At 39.6% G+C, this 17538-nt stretch overlaps 1 protein-coding gene across 1 annotated transcript in view; it reads right to left on the reverse strand.

Annotated features, from left to right (window-relative positions):
- Positions 1–16468, reverse strand: part of LOC128703904 (protein jim lovell) — a 237146-nt gene extending 220678 nt beyond the window's left edge. Inside the window, exon 1 of the mRNA XM_070104890.1 lies at positions 16331–16468. The gene's annotated coding sequence lies outside the window, so the exon portion shown is untranslated. The remainder of the gene's footprint in view (positions 1–16330) is intronic.
- Positions 16469–17538: the final 1070 nt, after the last annotated feature.

Genomic DNA, 17538 nt, shown 5'->3' on the forward strand with positions numbered 1-17538 from the left:
AATTCCATGAGTTTTCGACCAAATTTCGAACTTTTGGTGTCATTACCATCGGGAAAAGATTCTCTATCATTTCATAAGAAAAAATAATTTTTTTTTTTTTAAAAATTGAGCGACATAGAATGACAGTTTCAGAAAGGGGCCTGAAACAGTCAAAGGGTTAAGCCATCTGGAGACTTGACAGCTGCAGTAAATCTTGTGACAACTGAATACTTGAAGGAATTTATTGATTTGATAAATGAACATAATTTATACACTGAACACATACCCATACTTAGTACAATGATCAGTCAGACCATACCACGGGCAGGGATAGAACCCGTGGTCAGCGAGTCATAAAACTCCAGACCAACATGTTAACCACTGGGCCAGCTGGCTACAGTAAGATTCATCCAAATATACCTAGCTGGATGAAACTTACTGTAGCCAGCTGATCCAGTGGCTAACACATTGGTTTTATGGCTCTCTGACTGCAAGTTCAAACCCCACCCGTGGTATGGTTTGTTTGCAATCGTGTCAGTACAGTCCTGTGAGTCACGATCAATCAGGTTTGTACTGGTGAGGAAATGCTAAAAAATACTCTAGTTTCTAGCTGTGAAAAGTACTTGGACTGCCCAAACAAACTAAGGAAGAAAATTACTGTTGGTCTGCGAAAATACAACAGACTGCATGAGTGCCAACTACAGTACAGTGGACCCTCGAATTTAGTCGTGCCTTTTCTGTATGCAAAACTATTTTTATTATCTATAAAATGTATTGTTTGTTAATATTTTTGGGTGTCTGTAATGGTTTAATTGGATTTACATTACTTCCTATAGGAAATATTAACAAAAAATACATTTTATAGATAATAATAGTTTTGCATACAGAAAAAGCACTACTAAATTCGAGGGTCCACTGCACTGTAGTTGGCACTCGTGCAGTCTGATGTATTTTCACAGACCAACAGTAATTTGTAATTGACAAATGAAAAATGCTATGACCAAGTTTAAAAATTTTCCTATTACTTAGAAACCAAACCCAAATGCCTGGATTACACAAGAACTTGCTGCAAAGTTTTACATTCACTTTGTGAGAGGCCAGATGTAACTGTAATAAAGGTAGTGTAAAATACAGTAATATTAATATTACTGACAACTGCTGCCCTAACCCATTAGAGAAAGAACTGGTTTCACCATAAAGAAATATTGTTAAGCAAATTCCTCCCACCTAACTGTTTGTCTTCTACTCTGAGCACGGATCAAAACATAATTAACATAATGAGTTGCAAATACATATTTCAATCAAGAAAATTATGATTTTCTGGCATCTCATGAAACTTGCATGTATGAAGTTTAAAAAAAAAATACAGCCCCTCCTCACTTAGCGACACACTCATTTACCGACACCTCGGACTTACGACGGGCTCTCTGACCAGTATTCATACCTAAATAATGTATATTAGAGCTGAATTCCGCTATTCTGTTTATTTCAACACACAGTACACTACTGTATAAACATTTAAAAATATACCAGAAATGTTATAAATGGTGCAAATGTGATATTAAAACAATATCCTAGATGGATGACACAAACTCACTACCATTATAGTATGCTCATCACTTAGCGACGAATTTGTTTAACCCTTTGAGGGTTCGACAGACCCTCTCAGAGACTCGTTCTCAGGGTCAGCCAAATTTAAAAAAAAAAAAAATAATTTTTTCTCATGAAAAGATAGAGAATCTTTTCCCAATCATAATGAAACCAAAGGTATGAAATTTGATGGAAAACTTACGGAATTATGCTCTCGCAAAGTTAGTGGTCTCGGCGATGTTTACGCATCGGCGATTTTGCCCACTTTGAGCCCCATTTTCGGCCAATTCCACTGTACTAGTTGACAAAAAACATGAATATTTCGCTAGAACTCCATTTTTTCTATTGAATGAGTGCAAGAACCCACCCATTTACCAATTTCAACTATCCAGTACAGTGGTCAGAATTTAGCAATTTTGCCAATTTCACACAAATTTCAAAAGTTGCCAATTTCCGAATAGCGTCCAGAATAAACAAGAAAGACATTCCTGGCACTAAAATAACATTTCCTCTGTTCATTAGTCACGTCTCAAGGCCCCTCTTACATTCTTTTGCTTTCCACTTTGAATTTTTATTCTCACAAAAAATAGAAGATTTACTGTTATGCAGACTACTGTATTAGTGTAAAAAATGGTATAAATAATATCAGCACACTTGTGAAAGAATATTAGACTCACCAGTTGACATGTATTGGACACTTGGCATGATTTATTTACTTTTGAACTTTAGTAAAAATCGAACATTTCTGCTACTTTGAGCTCAATTTCAAGGTACTTTTCATTGTAAAACCAGTCAAAATCATCTCAATTTCTGTAATATGTCTTCCATTCTATAAAATGAGACCAAGAAAACTAGAATACAACAATAAATACCATACGAAAATACAGTGCAAAGTCGCTGTTTTATTAAAAAAAAAACGTTCAGTTTTTATTCTCATTATGCAAGTGTGCTGCAGGATTTTTTTTTATACTGTGCACACTGACCACATAGACCCATTCTTTTATATGTAGGCCTACCAGCTTTCTCCCACTAGATTTGAGGGCGCTAGAATTTAGGCGTACTAGTACGTCAAAAACCCTGGGTCATAAGCCGTACTAGTACGGCCGAAATCCTCAAAGGGTTAACAATGTGGTCTTAGGAACAGAACTCCGCCATTAAGTGAGGAGAGGCTGTACCATAAAATTCCTCTCATTTACACTGCAAAATCTTGGGATATTTACTACTACAATTCTCCTGAACGCGTGACAATATCTGACGTGCTAGCAAGAGCTGCAAAATTTAGAATTCAAGTGCGGGCTGGAGTTTTGAGACTCTATGACCGCGGGTTCAATCCCGGCCGGGGGTATGGTGGATCAGTAAAACTTGCAATAGAAAAAGAAGTGATCCCTAGCACTATCAAGTACTGAAATAAATGTCATAAATATCCTCCTGATTAGAAGATTTTATTTGGGTTATTAACCCACAGCATTGATAACCCAGGATAACTCAATAAATCCACATATACATCAGACTAACTTATTTCCTTGAATTCTTTTATTTCTTCCCCAGGATGTGACCCACAACAGTTGGCTAATGCCCAGGTAGCTACTTTCTGCTAGGTGAACAAGGGTAAGAAGTACATGCCTAAAGTTGCCACTCATCCAGGGGACTGATCCCAGTCACTCAGCTTGTTAGATTTAAATTAAAATTCACAAACACTCAAATGCAAAGATCAATCATTACAGTACGTCACAAATGAAAATGTTACTTTTATACACACACACACACACACACACACACACGTGCACATGTGCATGCACATGCGCACACAGGCATGCATACATACACACAGGCAAGTGTTGAGGATGCAAGCACAGCAGTTCCTGATGTAACACCAGATAAGATTCTTTCCAACTGTGGGGACAATGATAACCCTGAAAGAAAAAACATGTGTATCTAATGAGCAAAGGTACAGGTGATTATTTACCGAGGAATATCTTCCCTATGGTGCAATCTCAGACCAGGTTTTCTAAGTTGGAAAGGAAATATTACAGCATTAATAATTACTAAGAAGAATTTAGGAAAGTAAAATGTATATGTATACCGAATGTAAACGGCAATTTGTAAGATTTATCTGTCATCTTACTGTTCATTAGACAGAATGGAAAAAATCAGCAATTCTGGCAGACTGGAAAAATTAACAGATTTCCATTTAACACCCATTTAACAGGACAGTCGTAACTCCCAAGATGGTTGCTGCCTACTAACCTACTACCTGTAGGTTGGTAAGACATGTGCAAATTAAGTATCTATTTCAAAATGTTTTGCCTACACAGTATGCTTCTTCAGTCAGGTACAGAAGAGTTAGCAGAAGCAGCAGAGATGTAAAGACGACGTCATCAGTCCATCACCCTTGAAGACAGTTTTGAGGCACTCAGTCCCTACTTCTTCAAGGGTAATGTACTAATGACACTGTCTTCACATCTCTACTGCTTCTGCTCACTCTTCTGTATGTGACGGAAGAAGCCTACCGTCTACGTGAAATGTTTCAAAATAAAGATACCTAACTGTTGCACACATGTCTTACCAACCTGTTGGTATTGTATACCATTTTAATATTTACCTGTAAGTTAAAAAGGCACTAAAGACCCCATGATACAAATATATGTACTAAATTAAGAAGAAACAATACAGGCACCTATCCTGCTGTGAGTGAAGCCTCAACAGGTATGTCACAGATAGTACATACAATAAGATGTACGAGACTAAGTACATGACAAAGTTCCTGTCTTTACAGAGCATAAGAAAGGAGCACTGCAGCAGGCCTACTAGCCCATGCTAGGCAAGTCTAAGTTGCATCCACCCACACCCACTCAAGTATTTGTCTAGCCTATTTTTAAAGCAACACAAGGTTTTTGCTCCAGTGATGCTACTCAGGAGTTTGTTCCACTCATCCATAACTTTATTACCGAACCAGTGTTGTCCTGTACCTTTTCCAAATCTATTTTTTTCCAACTGGAACCCACTGCTGTGAATCCTGTCTTCATTAGATATTTTTAGCACGTTATTTACATCCCCTTTACTTTATACTTGTTTTCCATTTATACACGTCATCAGATTTCTGATACCTGCGATCAACTTTGTCATCAATCTCTTTACATTTTCCAGCACATTCATGTCTATTCTGTAATACGATGACCAGAACTGCACAGCATAATCTAAATGAGGTGTAACCAACAATATTGAGAACTAAAGTATAATCTGACATCTTTGTTATTTGTACTTCTTGATATAAAGCCAAGAATTTTATTTGCTTTATTGTGAATATCTGCACAGTATTGTCTTGGGTTTAGGTTACTTCTAACCAGAACTTCTAAATCTTTTTTACTCTCAGAGTGATTTAAATCTACATTATTTAGTGTCTAAGTGCCATAGTTATTTTCTTTTCCAAGGCTTAGAACTTTGCATTTGTATACATTAAACTGCATCTGCCACTTCTCCAACCACTTCATCATTCTATTCAGATTATCCTGTAGCGCTCTAGTGTCCTCATCAGAATTACTAATCTGACGGCCTATTTTGGTGTCATCGGCAAACTTGCTTATGTTGCTATTTATTCCCTCATCTATGTCTTTTATGTATACTGAGGACAACAAAGAGTCCAACACTAACCTCTGCAGCACACCGCTTGTGACGCATCCCACTCTGATTTCTCCCCATTTATGCAAACTCTTTGCTGCTTATCTGTCAATCACACCTCTATTTAGGGGAAAAAAATTCCTTTTATTCAGTGTGCCCCTACTTTCCTCAACAATATCTGGTGTATAACTACCAAAAGCCTTACTTTAGTCCATTATATACAATATTATATTCATTACCATGGTGTACCTTCTCAAATACCTTAGTGAAAAAGTTAGTAAATTTCTATGGTAGGAACGCCCCTTTGTAAAACCGTGCTGAGATTCACTGATCAATTTACATCTTTCAAGGTGGATTTGAATAGTCTCGGCAATTACTGATTCCATCAATTTTCCCACAATGGAAGTTAGGCAAATTGGTCTATAATTCAAAAGTAAGGACCTGTTGTCTTCTTAGTGGACAGGTATCCCAGTTGCCATTTTCCACTTGTCTGGCACTATGCCAATTTGTATGATATGTTGAAAAGACTAGCAAATGGTTTGCTAAGTTCCTCATTACATTCATTTATAACCCGTGAAAACAGTTCATCAGGACCTGGGGATTTGTTTGGTTTTAACCTATCTATTCATCTGAGAACCATGTCACTAGTGACTTTGAGTGTGCCTAAATTATTTTCGTCCTGACCTATATAATATTTTATTTCTGGAATTGACAGAAGAAGACATCTTACATGTTGTGGGTTTAACCCCAAAAAGACAAGTGAAATATCCAAAGAAGGAAGATAAGAGTTTTCCACTGGATGTTAACAAGGAATATGCAACAGGATCAGACGAGACAAAACCAAGGATTTTCAAAACAATATGAAGAACTAAGCAATCTAGCCTCAAAAAAGTATTTGGGATTTCATTCCAAGAAGGTAAATTGGACTAATGTAAAAATGGCATAGAGTGCACTTCACTGATAAAGAAATAATGGAAAATTTCATTACAGAAAAAGTAGAGAAAACACCTTGTAGAAAAAACTACAAAGATTTCAATTAATTGAGAAAATGGAGTGACATATGGATGAAATAAGGAAATGTAGATAAGAAGCTGTAATGAAAATGGAAAAAACAATAACAGGCCGTATGAATAATACAGATAATGCAATAATATAGTAAAAGTATATGAGAGAGAGTGAGTTAGTGAGTTACAGTTACAGAGAGTTAGAGAGAGAGGTAAAGAGAGAGGTAGAGAGAGACAAGAGAGGTAGAGAGAGACAAGAGAGGTAGAGACAGAGAGGTAGAGACAGAGAGGTAGAGACAGAGAGGTAGAGACAGAGGTAGAGACAGAGAGGTAGAGACAGAGAGGTAGAGACAGAGAGGTAGAGACAGACAGAGATGTAGAGACAGACAGAGATGTAGAGACAGACAGAGATGTAGAGACAGACAGAGATGTAGAGACAGACAGAGAGGTAGAGACAGACAGAGAGGTAGAGACAGACAGAGAGGTAGAGACAGAGAGGTAGAGACAGACAGAGAGGTAGAGACAGACAGAGAGGTAGAGACAGACAGAGAGGTAGAGACAGACAGAGAGGTAGAGACAGACAGAGGTAGAGACAGACAGAGAGGTAGAGACAGAATAAATCTGAGAGTCATCAGTAACACAAGATTGTGACCAGACCATAAACTACACAAAACCATGAGATACTTGTATACTACACTGGTAAACTGTAAAATAGACCTCAGATATGTAAATGAGAATATGTTAAAAATTATTATTTGCTAAGCATGTTAGGCCAAAACTGGAACATGGAGCAGTGGTAAGCTAGAAAAAGTGCCTAAAAAGAAAAGTGTTAGCTAATGATAGAAAAAGTCCAGAATAGACTTCTGGCTCTTGAAGTTACAAAATAATACAGAGTACAAAGGCAGGAAATCCTGTTGCACGACAGGAGGTAGAATACGAGTGAAATTTTGAAAGACCAGTATGGATCAATGAGAATACAGATCATTTTTCATTACCTCTGCCCACTCTTCAAGTTATATATATCTGACAAGCATAGATCCTCCAGAATTTGAAAAGGAAACGGACAACATGCCACACATGCAGCACCAGGGACCGAGTCACAGACCCCCCTTAAGTACATAGGTACTGGTAAAGAAATGAAAAATACCGCTAGCACGAACACTTTATATACTCGGCAAATGATCTTTGATCTAGTTGAAATACTTTTACCCTTGAAATACCTCTGAAGGTTTGCAAAAGTTTTCCCACTCTCACAGCCTGCCTTGGACCAGCCTTGACCAGGCTGTTACTGCTAGCAGTCCGCTGGCCCATAGAGGCCTTATAAAGTATTGGCGAATATTCAGTAGCTATTGCACATAAAGAAGGCAGTATAGCTCTGGCAAAAAATGTTTAGGCCAGCAGCACTAACATCACACATCGTAAGTCTTCAAAAGGGTTACCAGTTGCCAAATTACAAATTTAATGTAAATGTATGACCTACACAACCTAAGTCAACATGACTGTAGAACAGAAAGATTGTTTGTTAAAGATACTAAATTATAGTGGCAATTACAGATGCTTTAATAATATCTTTATTTACTACAAGTACATGTACAAATTATAAAGACCATAGCCGACATCAGTGACATACTACTATACAGAAAGCCGCTTGTTATGCTTAGTATTTCAGGCAAATTAGGTCAGTTTTGTCTCAGGATGTGACCCACACCAGTCCACTAACACCCAGGATGTGACCCACACCAGTCCACTAACACCCAGGATGTGACCCACACCAGTCCACTAACACCTAGGATGTGACCCACACCAGTCCACTAACACCTAGGATGTGACCCACACCAGTCCACTAACACCCAGGATGTGACCCACACCAGTCCACTAACACCTAGGATGTGACCCACACCAGTCCACTAACACCCAGGATGTGACCCACACCAGTCCACTAACACCCAGGATGTGACCCACACCAGTCCACTAACACCCAGGATGTGACCCACACCAGTCCACTAACACCCAGGATGTGACCCACACCAGTCCACTAACACCCAGGATGTGACCCACACCAGTCCACTAACACCCAGGATGTGACCCACACCAGTCCACTAACACCCAGGATGTGACCCACACCAGTCCACTAACACCCAGGATGTGACCCACACCAGTCCACTAACACCCAGGATGTGACCCACACCAGTCCACTAACACCCAGGATGTGACCCACACCAGTCCACTAACACCCAGGATGTGACCCACACCAGTCCACTAACACCCAGGATGTGACCCACACCAGTCCACCAACACCCAGGATGCGACCCACGCCAGTCCACTAACTCCCAGGTACCCATTTTACTGATGGGTGAGTATAGACAACTGGTGCAAAGAAACACACCCAATGTTTTTACCCCCACTGGGAATCGAACTCAGACCCTCACTGTATGAAGTGACAGCAAATAGAACAAAATACCAGCCACAGCTTCTAGGAATGAGCCACAAAGGCACTGACCCCTGGAGCACTCACCAGGTAGGTAGATCCTTAAAGGACAATACCGATACAATGGGTGGGTGTGAGCTGGACCTGACTGGCCTGTGCTAGTGGATCTGATGTGGGGTTCCATCCTTCTTAAGTGGATGTGACTTGAGCCTGACTGGCTTCAGCCAGTAGCTTGAGCCAGTAGGTGACTTGGATCTGCCTACTATAGGCCAGAAGGCCTTCTGCAGTGCTCCTTTCTCATGTTCTTATATATCAACAAACTCTTCCAATGGGCAATAAAAATTAACATGATGTTCAATGGTGACAAATTCCAACTCCTCAAAAAATGGAAGTTAAGAGCTCAAAAGAATCATAACATACAAAACACAGAATAACAGGAATATGTAAAACAATCGGATATAATAATGTCAGACGGCCTATTATTTAAAGAGAACAGTAAGTCAAATGTAGTAAAAGTCTAGCTGGGCGTGTACAATGATCACAAAAACCAGCATTGGCGATAAGTACATATTTTTACCTGTCATCTGGGTAATGTCTGACGTCCTTTTTTATTGAGTTAATGTTAACCCAGTGTTATTGTACGTCTTCGGGTCATCAGTTATGAGACTGGAGTTTACCTGGAGAGAGTTCCGGGGGTCAACGCCCCCGCGGCCCGGTCTGTGACCAGGCCTCCTGGTGGATCAGAGCCTGATCAACCAGGCTGTTACTGCTGGCTGCACGCAAACCAACGTACGAGCCACAGCCCGGCTGGTCAGGTATCAGCACTTTTGGCATGCTGACGAAGGCATCTCCCCTAACATTACAGGCCTCTGATGATGGGACCTTTACTAGGCAAACCATATAAGACTGGATGAGGGGAGGGTAAGGATGGGGTCTTATGCTGTTGAAGAGATTTTGATGTAAGGAACTGAATCTGATCTCTTTCCTTGGATCGAACCTGATTACCTACCATTCCCACATAATTAATGTTCTTGTGTTTAGCACAATAATAATAAAAATTATAACAATAATTTACTATGACAATTTAATATAGATTCTTTATATTTATTTTTTAAGCCAGAGCATCTGTGGGGGGAGGTGGAAGGTATTCAGGTTTAATTCAGGGACCTGGAGAACAGATCCAATTTCCGAGGTCAAGAGCCCCTCACCAGCATCATGGTACCTTCCTTGAGAGGTCCTTTAAGAACAAAAGGCTTTGCAGACAGCGAAAAGAAAAAATGAAATGCAGAGGTGCTACGAGTGCACTATAAGATAACTCAGCACATTTCCAAAAAAATTTCCAAGACCGTAGGCATACTATCGAAGATACGGTACTATGTTCCAGAGTCAGCCCTCCTGGCCCTATATCACTCTCTTATTTACCCCTATCTCACCTATGGAATTTGTACATGGGGCTCAACAACAATAAACCATCTCAGACCATTAATTACCCAACAAAAGGCTGCAGTCAGAATGATAACAAATTCCCACTACAGGCAGCACACTCCACCAACATTCAAAACTCTAAACCTACTCACAATACAAAACATCCATACTTATTACTGCACCTATTACATACATAGAACACTTTACACTGATATAAACGCTCCCCCTCAAACATCTTACCAACCTCAACAGAACACATGACCATAACACAAGACACAGATCACTCTTTGATGTTCCTCGTGTCCATCTCACACTATGCAAAAACTCAATGCACATAAAAGGCCCTAAAATCTGGAATTCATTACCTGTGAATATAAAAGAAACACTGTCTCTTTATAAATTCAAGTCTCTTCTCAAAAATCACTTACTCACCCACAACCAAATAAATACTGAATAATTGTATCTTATAAATTGTATCTCATAAATTGTATCTCATATATGTATCTCATTATTGTATCTCATAAATGTCAGCCTGCGACCCAATCAAACTTTGTTACTATTTAACTTCATTACCTAACATAATACTCCATTCTACTGATTACACAGCAACACAGTAATAACCATATGACCTGTCTTTGTAATACTCATTTGTACTAAATTGTTATCTGTTTTACAATAATTTTTGTACCACTGAATATATTATTGCTTAGTTAATCTTAAGTTAATTTTAAGCTGCCCATAATGCTCTGCATACAAGTGGCTTTGGCATGTTGCACTTTAAAAACTGTATTCCTTGTACTTCTCTGTATCATGCTCAAAATAAATAAATAAATAAATAAATAAATAAATACTGATTGTACAGCAATGCAAGCAACCATATGACCTGTTTTTGTAATACTCATTTGTGCTTAATTGTTATCTGTTTACATTAATGTTTTACCACTGAATACTTCATTGCTTAGTTAATCTTAAGTTAATTTTAAGCCTGCCAGTAATGCTCTGCATTCAAGTGGCTTTGGCATGCTGCATTTAACTGTATTCTTTTGTACTTCTCTGTATCATGTTCAAATAAATAAATAAATAAATACATGTAAACGCTTTTCAACATCCCTCCCATCATACCTAAGAGAAATTCCCAACAGACCCTAAGTTGTCTTCAAAATGTTCTGCACAACCAGAAGCTTTCTCTAAACTATGTCAATAATATCACATTTTCTGTACAAATATAAACCATTCTCTACAGAAACAAAATTGACTATTTTACATACACATACAGTGGACCCCCGGTTTACAATCAGCTCCCAATGCGACCAATTATATAAGTGTATTTATGTAAGTGCGTTTGTATGTGTATGTTTGGGGGTCTGAAATGGACTAATCTATACACTAATCTAATTCACAATATTCCTTATGGGAACAAATTCGGTCAGTACTGGCACCTGAACATACTTCTGGAATGAAATAATATCGTAAACCGGGGTTCCACTGTACTACCTTAACACCACACTTGTCCAAGAGATATGGAAGAAAGAGTAAAAGAGACCCATTGAAAAGCAGGGGTACTCCTGGCAAAATATCAGGGCATTGTATAAACACAGAAACAGAAAGAAATGCAGTATAGTGCAATTTATTACTGACAATGTTTTGTAAATGCAGTGGACTTTATCAGGGCAAAAACAGATATGTTTTATTTCAAATCTGTTCATGACTTTATAAATTATTTTATTTTATTAACACACTGGCTGATTCCCACCAAGGCAGGGTGGCCCGAAAAAGAAAAACTTTCACCATCATTCACTCCATCACTGTCTTGCCAGAAGGGTGCTTTACACTACAGTTTTTAAACTGCAACATTAACACCCCTCCTTCAGAGTGCAGGCACTGTACTTCCCATCTCCAGGACTCAAGTCCGGCCTGCCGGTTTCCCTGAACCCCTTCATAAATGTTACTTTGCTCACACTCCAACAGCACGTCAAGTATTAAAAACCATTTGTCTCCTTTCACTCCTATCAAACACGCTCACGCATGCCTGCTGGAAGTCCAAGCCCCTCGCACACATAACCTCCTTTACCCCCTCCCTCCAACCTTTCCTAGGCCGACTCCTACCCCGCCTTCCTTCCACTACAGACTAATACACTCTTGAAGTCACTCTGTTTCGCTCCATTCTCTCTACATATCCAAACCACCTCAACAACCCTTCCTCAGCCCTCTGGACAACAGTTTTGGTAATCCCGCACCTCCTCCTAACTTCCAAACTACAAATTCTCTGCATTATATTCATGCCACACATTGCCCTCAGACATGACATCTCCACTGCCTCCAGCCTTCTTCTCGCTGCAACATTCATCACCCATGCTTCACACCCATATAAGAGTGTTGGTAAAACTATACTCTCAAACATTCCCCTCGTTGCCTCCAAGGACAAAGTTCTTTGTCTCCACAAACTCCTAAGTGCACCGCTCACCCTTTTCCCTTCATCAATTCTATGATTCACCTCATCTTTCATAGACACGTCCACTCCCAAATATCTGAATACATTCACCTCCTCCATACTCTCTCCCTCCAATCTGATATCCAATCTTTCATCACCTAATCTTTTTGTTATCCTCATAACCTTACTTACTTATGTAACAGCATAAACGAAACATTGTCAATAAAGGATAGCATTACACTTCATTTGTGGCTCTTATTCTTGAAACTGATCACAGGTATGCTATGTCGGTTCACTTATGCTCTGACGCATAAAAAATACTGTAGTACACTGAGGAACTCTGATGAGCATTTATTTAGAATTCCAGCCTCATAGGCTGCTCAATTTCTTCTTTATAGATGAAATCTCCAATTATACTAACACGAACGTTTGGGTATGAGTAGCTGCTGCCTAGCATGGGCTGATAGGCCTACTGCAATCCTCTATTCCTATGTTCTTATATTAAAATATAAATTTTATATGCAGTATCTGTCAAGATAGATAGAATTTTCTTACAAGTACTCTAATTATATACTTATTCATACTCTGTAATTTAACTGAATACCAAAGCATAGCCACTAACTCGACGCTTCAATTGCAAATTGATTTCTAGATAATTTAAAGGCTTATGCAAATGAAAATCTATGTAATTCCTTCCACAGATACCTCAAAGCACCACCCATCTTTTTCTCCTCTTCTGTTCTATGGTTAACTTTGTCTTTTCATAGGCCCGCCTGCTGACATGTCTACTCCCAAATGTGCAAATATATCCGCTGAAACACTGTCGGAAAACTGCGAACATTTCTTAAAGTTCCAGCAAAACTTCATATAATCATATACTATATGCAATTTCATAATTAAAAAAATATGAGGCATCCACTATGAGAGGTTCTGTAACCCCCAACATTACCAGTACCCGACTACTGCAATCAACAGCTGAAACTCATTAAAAAAAAAGAAATTTGAGAGGCAAACTTACAAAATAAGAATTTTACCTCTATACAAAGATTTTATAAAGAAAATCTAAAAAAGGTTTGAAACCACAAATACAAAATCCAAACCCACTCAACACTCAATAAAAATCTCTGTGTACGTCACACTTGCCGTGTGTATCTTCCAATTTACACCACAGAATGCTGGCTAAAGTAAATCTGGCAAAGTCTCACTATAATTTACACTTCACTATGTAGGACAGAACACGTCTGTATCTGCACGAATATTGTTTCACAACATTCTTGACGGTTGACCTTGCTTGGTCTACAACGTTCACGACTTCATCACTAGAATTCTTCAGGAATATTTTTCAATATGTAAGAACACACTGAAGCCGTCACCTCACTGATCGCACGTCACAGGTAAGAGAAATGACGATAAATTTATCATTCACTTAAACCTTATTTCTCTTAAATATAATGAACTTGTAAAGTAGGACGCACAATCTACGGTGAGCCACAATTAGTCCACTCCAAGTTTTGTATTAAAAAAAAAGAAAAAAATTACCACTGACTTCTCACGCTTCACTTCTCAAAAGGAAACTATAAATGAGGTATTTATTAGTCCCGGACACGTATATTTTCCATGTCAGTGTTGTTTGTGAGTTGTTCCAGGCGCAGTGTAACGACTGATTCTGCAACACTGAAGAATTTTCAATGTCTTCCCTCTACGATGTGCATTTATTTTTCTGGCATATTCTTCCAATTAATCCCTGGAAGTGGAAACTTGATGCATCGCAGCTCTAGGGTTATACAATGTACAACACTTGACTTTCACATTTCACTTCCAGTACGACTATTATCCAAATCCTCGAATGCACCACATCACTTAAAATTTTTTTACAGCACGTTTTGCAACACATTCACGGATTTCACCAATATTTCCGAAGAACTTCCGTATAAACACTACCGTACATTGTGCCACATTATTATTATTATCATTATTGTTGTCATTTAGAGTACTATATATATTCAAGAACAAGCACTAAACACCTTTGGGCCACACTGTAAAAACTGTGCCGTAGACGTCAGCACACGGAACACTCGCACAAATCAATCACTAGTCGAAGGCATGTATTTTTTCTTTGCCTTTAATTTCAATAAGGCAAAAATTCCATCTCATAACATTTCACGACACTCGAAGCATTAAAAAAAAGCTACGTTTTGGTGCGACATTAGAGACCACGAAGGAAATAGCAAGACTGAGGGTGACCAGGAGACTATATAGACGGAGTACGAGGTGAGTAAATGGAAGGTAACATCATAATATGAGGGAGGACAAGTGTTGGAGAAAGATCAAGAGAGAGGGATTGAGGGAGAATGAGAAGGAATGAGGGAGAATGATGGTTGGGGCAACTATCAGTGAGTGTTGGAGGTATAACGAGTAATGGAGTAAGTGATGAGAGGAAGAGAGAATGATGGAGAGTGAGTGCTGGAGAGTGCTGGAGAGAGAATGATGGAGAGTGAGTGCTGGAGAGAGAATGATGGGGAGTGAGTGCTGGAGACAGAATAATGGAGAGAGTGCTGGAGACAGAATGATGGAGAGTGAGTGCTGGAGACAGAATGATGGAGAGTGAGTGCTGGAGACAGAATGGAGAGTGAGTGCTGGAGACAGAATGATGGAGAGTGAGTGCTGGAGTGAGAGGTAGAGAGAAATGATGGAGAGTGCTGGAGAGATGGAGAGAATGATGGAGAGGGAGCAGTAGAACAAATGATGGAGAATCAGTGTTTTAGAGGCAGAGAGAATGATAGAGATAGATAGGAAGAATGATGGAGTGAGTGCTGGAGAGGAGGAGATAGAAAGAATGATGGAGAGTGCTGGAGAGGTAGAGATAGGAAGAATGATGGAGAGTGTAAGAGAGTGTTGGAGAGGATGAGATAGAAAGAATGATGGAGAGGATGAGATAGGAAGAATGATGGAGAGTGCTGGAGAGGTAGAGATAGGAAGAATGATGGAGAGTGTAAGGGAGAGTGTTGGAGAGGATGAGATAGAAAGAATGATGGAGAGTGCTGGAGAGGATGAGACAGAATGATGGAGAGGATGAGATAGGAAGAATGATGGAGAGTGCTGGAGAGGTAGAGATAGGAAGAATGATGGAGAGTGTAAGAGAGGATGAGATAGAAAGAATGATGGAGAGTGCTGGAGAGGATGAGACAGAATGATGGAGAGGATGAGATAGGAAGAATGATGGAGAGTGCTGGAGAGGTAGAGATAGGAAGAATGATGGAGAGTGTAAGGGAGAGTGTTGGAGAGGATGAGATAGAAAGAATGATGGAGAGTGCTGGAGAGGATGAGACAGAATGATGGAGAGGATGAGATAGAAAGATGGAGAGGATGAGATAGAAAGATGGAGAGGATGAGATAGGAAGAATGATGGAGAGGATGAGATAGAAAGAATGATGGAGAGTGCTGGAGAGGATAAGACAGAATGATGGAGAGGATGAGATAGAAAGAATGATGGAGAGTGCTGGAGAGGATAAGACAGAATGATGGAGAGGTAGAGATGGGAAGAATGATGGAGAGTGAGTGTAAGGGAGAGTGTTGGAGAGGATGAGATAGAAAGAATGATGAAGAGTGCTGGAGAGGATGAGGCAGAATGGTGGAGAGGATGATGTTGGAGAGAGTGTTGGAGGACCCACTAAGAGAGGCAGCAGCAGCAGACTGGAGGACCCCCGGCTACCACACTTTACCCTCACACTTGCACATACCCACCGCTGTGGTACCAGTCAAGGCCATTCCACCGCCACCCCCCCTAACCCACCCACCCCCCACCACGCCGCCCACCACGCCGCCCACCACACGCCGCCCTCCCCGCCCACCAACCTGTGAAAGAATGATCCTGGCGGTGAAGAGACGAGGCTGGAAGGAGAGTGTGGCGCTGCAATGAGTCATTCACCGTCTGGGTTATGCACCATTGACCACCACCATCACCACCACCACCACCACCATCATCACCACCACCATCACCACCATCCTCTACCACCCCTCACACTAATTAAACACCTTAATTGACCACTTCTGAGGCTACCCAGGTGCCCTACCTGTGCCCCACCGCCCACACCACTCACACACACACTCTACAACCCGCCATCAACCTTACCTGAGTGAAAATTGTGATAATCCTAAGAAATAAGAGACCTTACAAACAAAACATCGGTCACAGCCTTGACGATCACATCAAGATCTATACTCTTACTATACTATATATTCTTTTAAAATGTAAATATATGTTTAATTGACTCTAAATGTTACTGGAAATCTTTTAATAATGTGTAGAAAGTTATGTAGTATCAAAAATAAATTTATTATTGTAAAATTAGGCTTAAATAGTGTTTGTTTTCATTTGACTTTAAGGTTTGGTGACGTCAGAGAAGCTAGTGACGTCATGTGTACGCCATCATGACGTAATGACAGGCTGCTCATCTTACCACTGTCATAAAACTATCAAATATTCAACATTACTCCATTACATTCATGTCTAAAACTATAATTTAACATAAACATTCATCAACTTTAAATATAATACATTGACTGCCACTAGGAAACTAAAACAACAACGTTACTAATACTTTTACACATTGGAAAGGTTGGTGTTTCTTATCTTCAACGCAATTTAAAAGTTTATGTATTTAAAGAAATATATTACCATTACCATACTACCATAACATCACCACCACCATAATATACACAATAATTATGGTAGTTTGTATATCCAGGGAAAAATGTGCACAAAATGGCGGATCCAATGTGAGAAGTGGAGACCCACTCCCTGGTGATTGCTTTCATCTTGTGACTTCTCTGGATGCTGGGGAGGAGCTCTTCATCCTAGGAGCCGGAGCTGTCTCTCTCCCTTCCCTAGGATCAAACCTGATTGCTTCTCATTTCATAATGCCTCTGTTATACCATAGATGCTTTTCCACCCCAATAATGTTAATAAAACCCAGGGTAGACCAGGTTGTTGAACTATAATACCCGGCTGACTATATTTATCTTCTTAACCTAACTTAACCTAACTTAACCTAACTTAACCT

Source organism: Cherax quadricarinatus, chromosome 95 (genome assembly GCF_038502225.1).
Source record: "Cherax quadricarinatus isolate ZL_2023a chromosome 95, ASM3850222v1, whole genome shotgun sequence".
Classification (NCBI taxonomy): Eukaryota; Metazoa; Arthropoda; class Malacostraca; order Decapoda; family Parastacidae; genus Cherax; species Cherax quadricarinatus.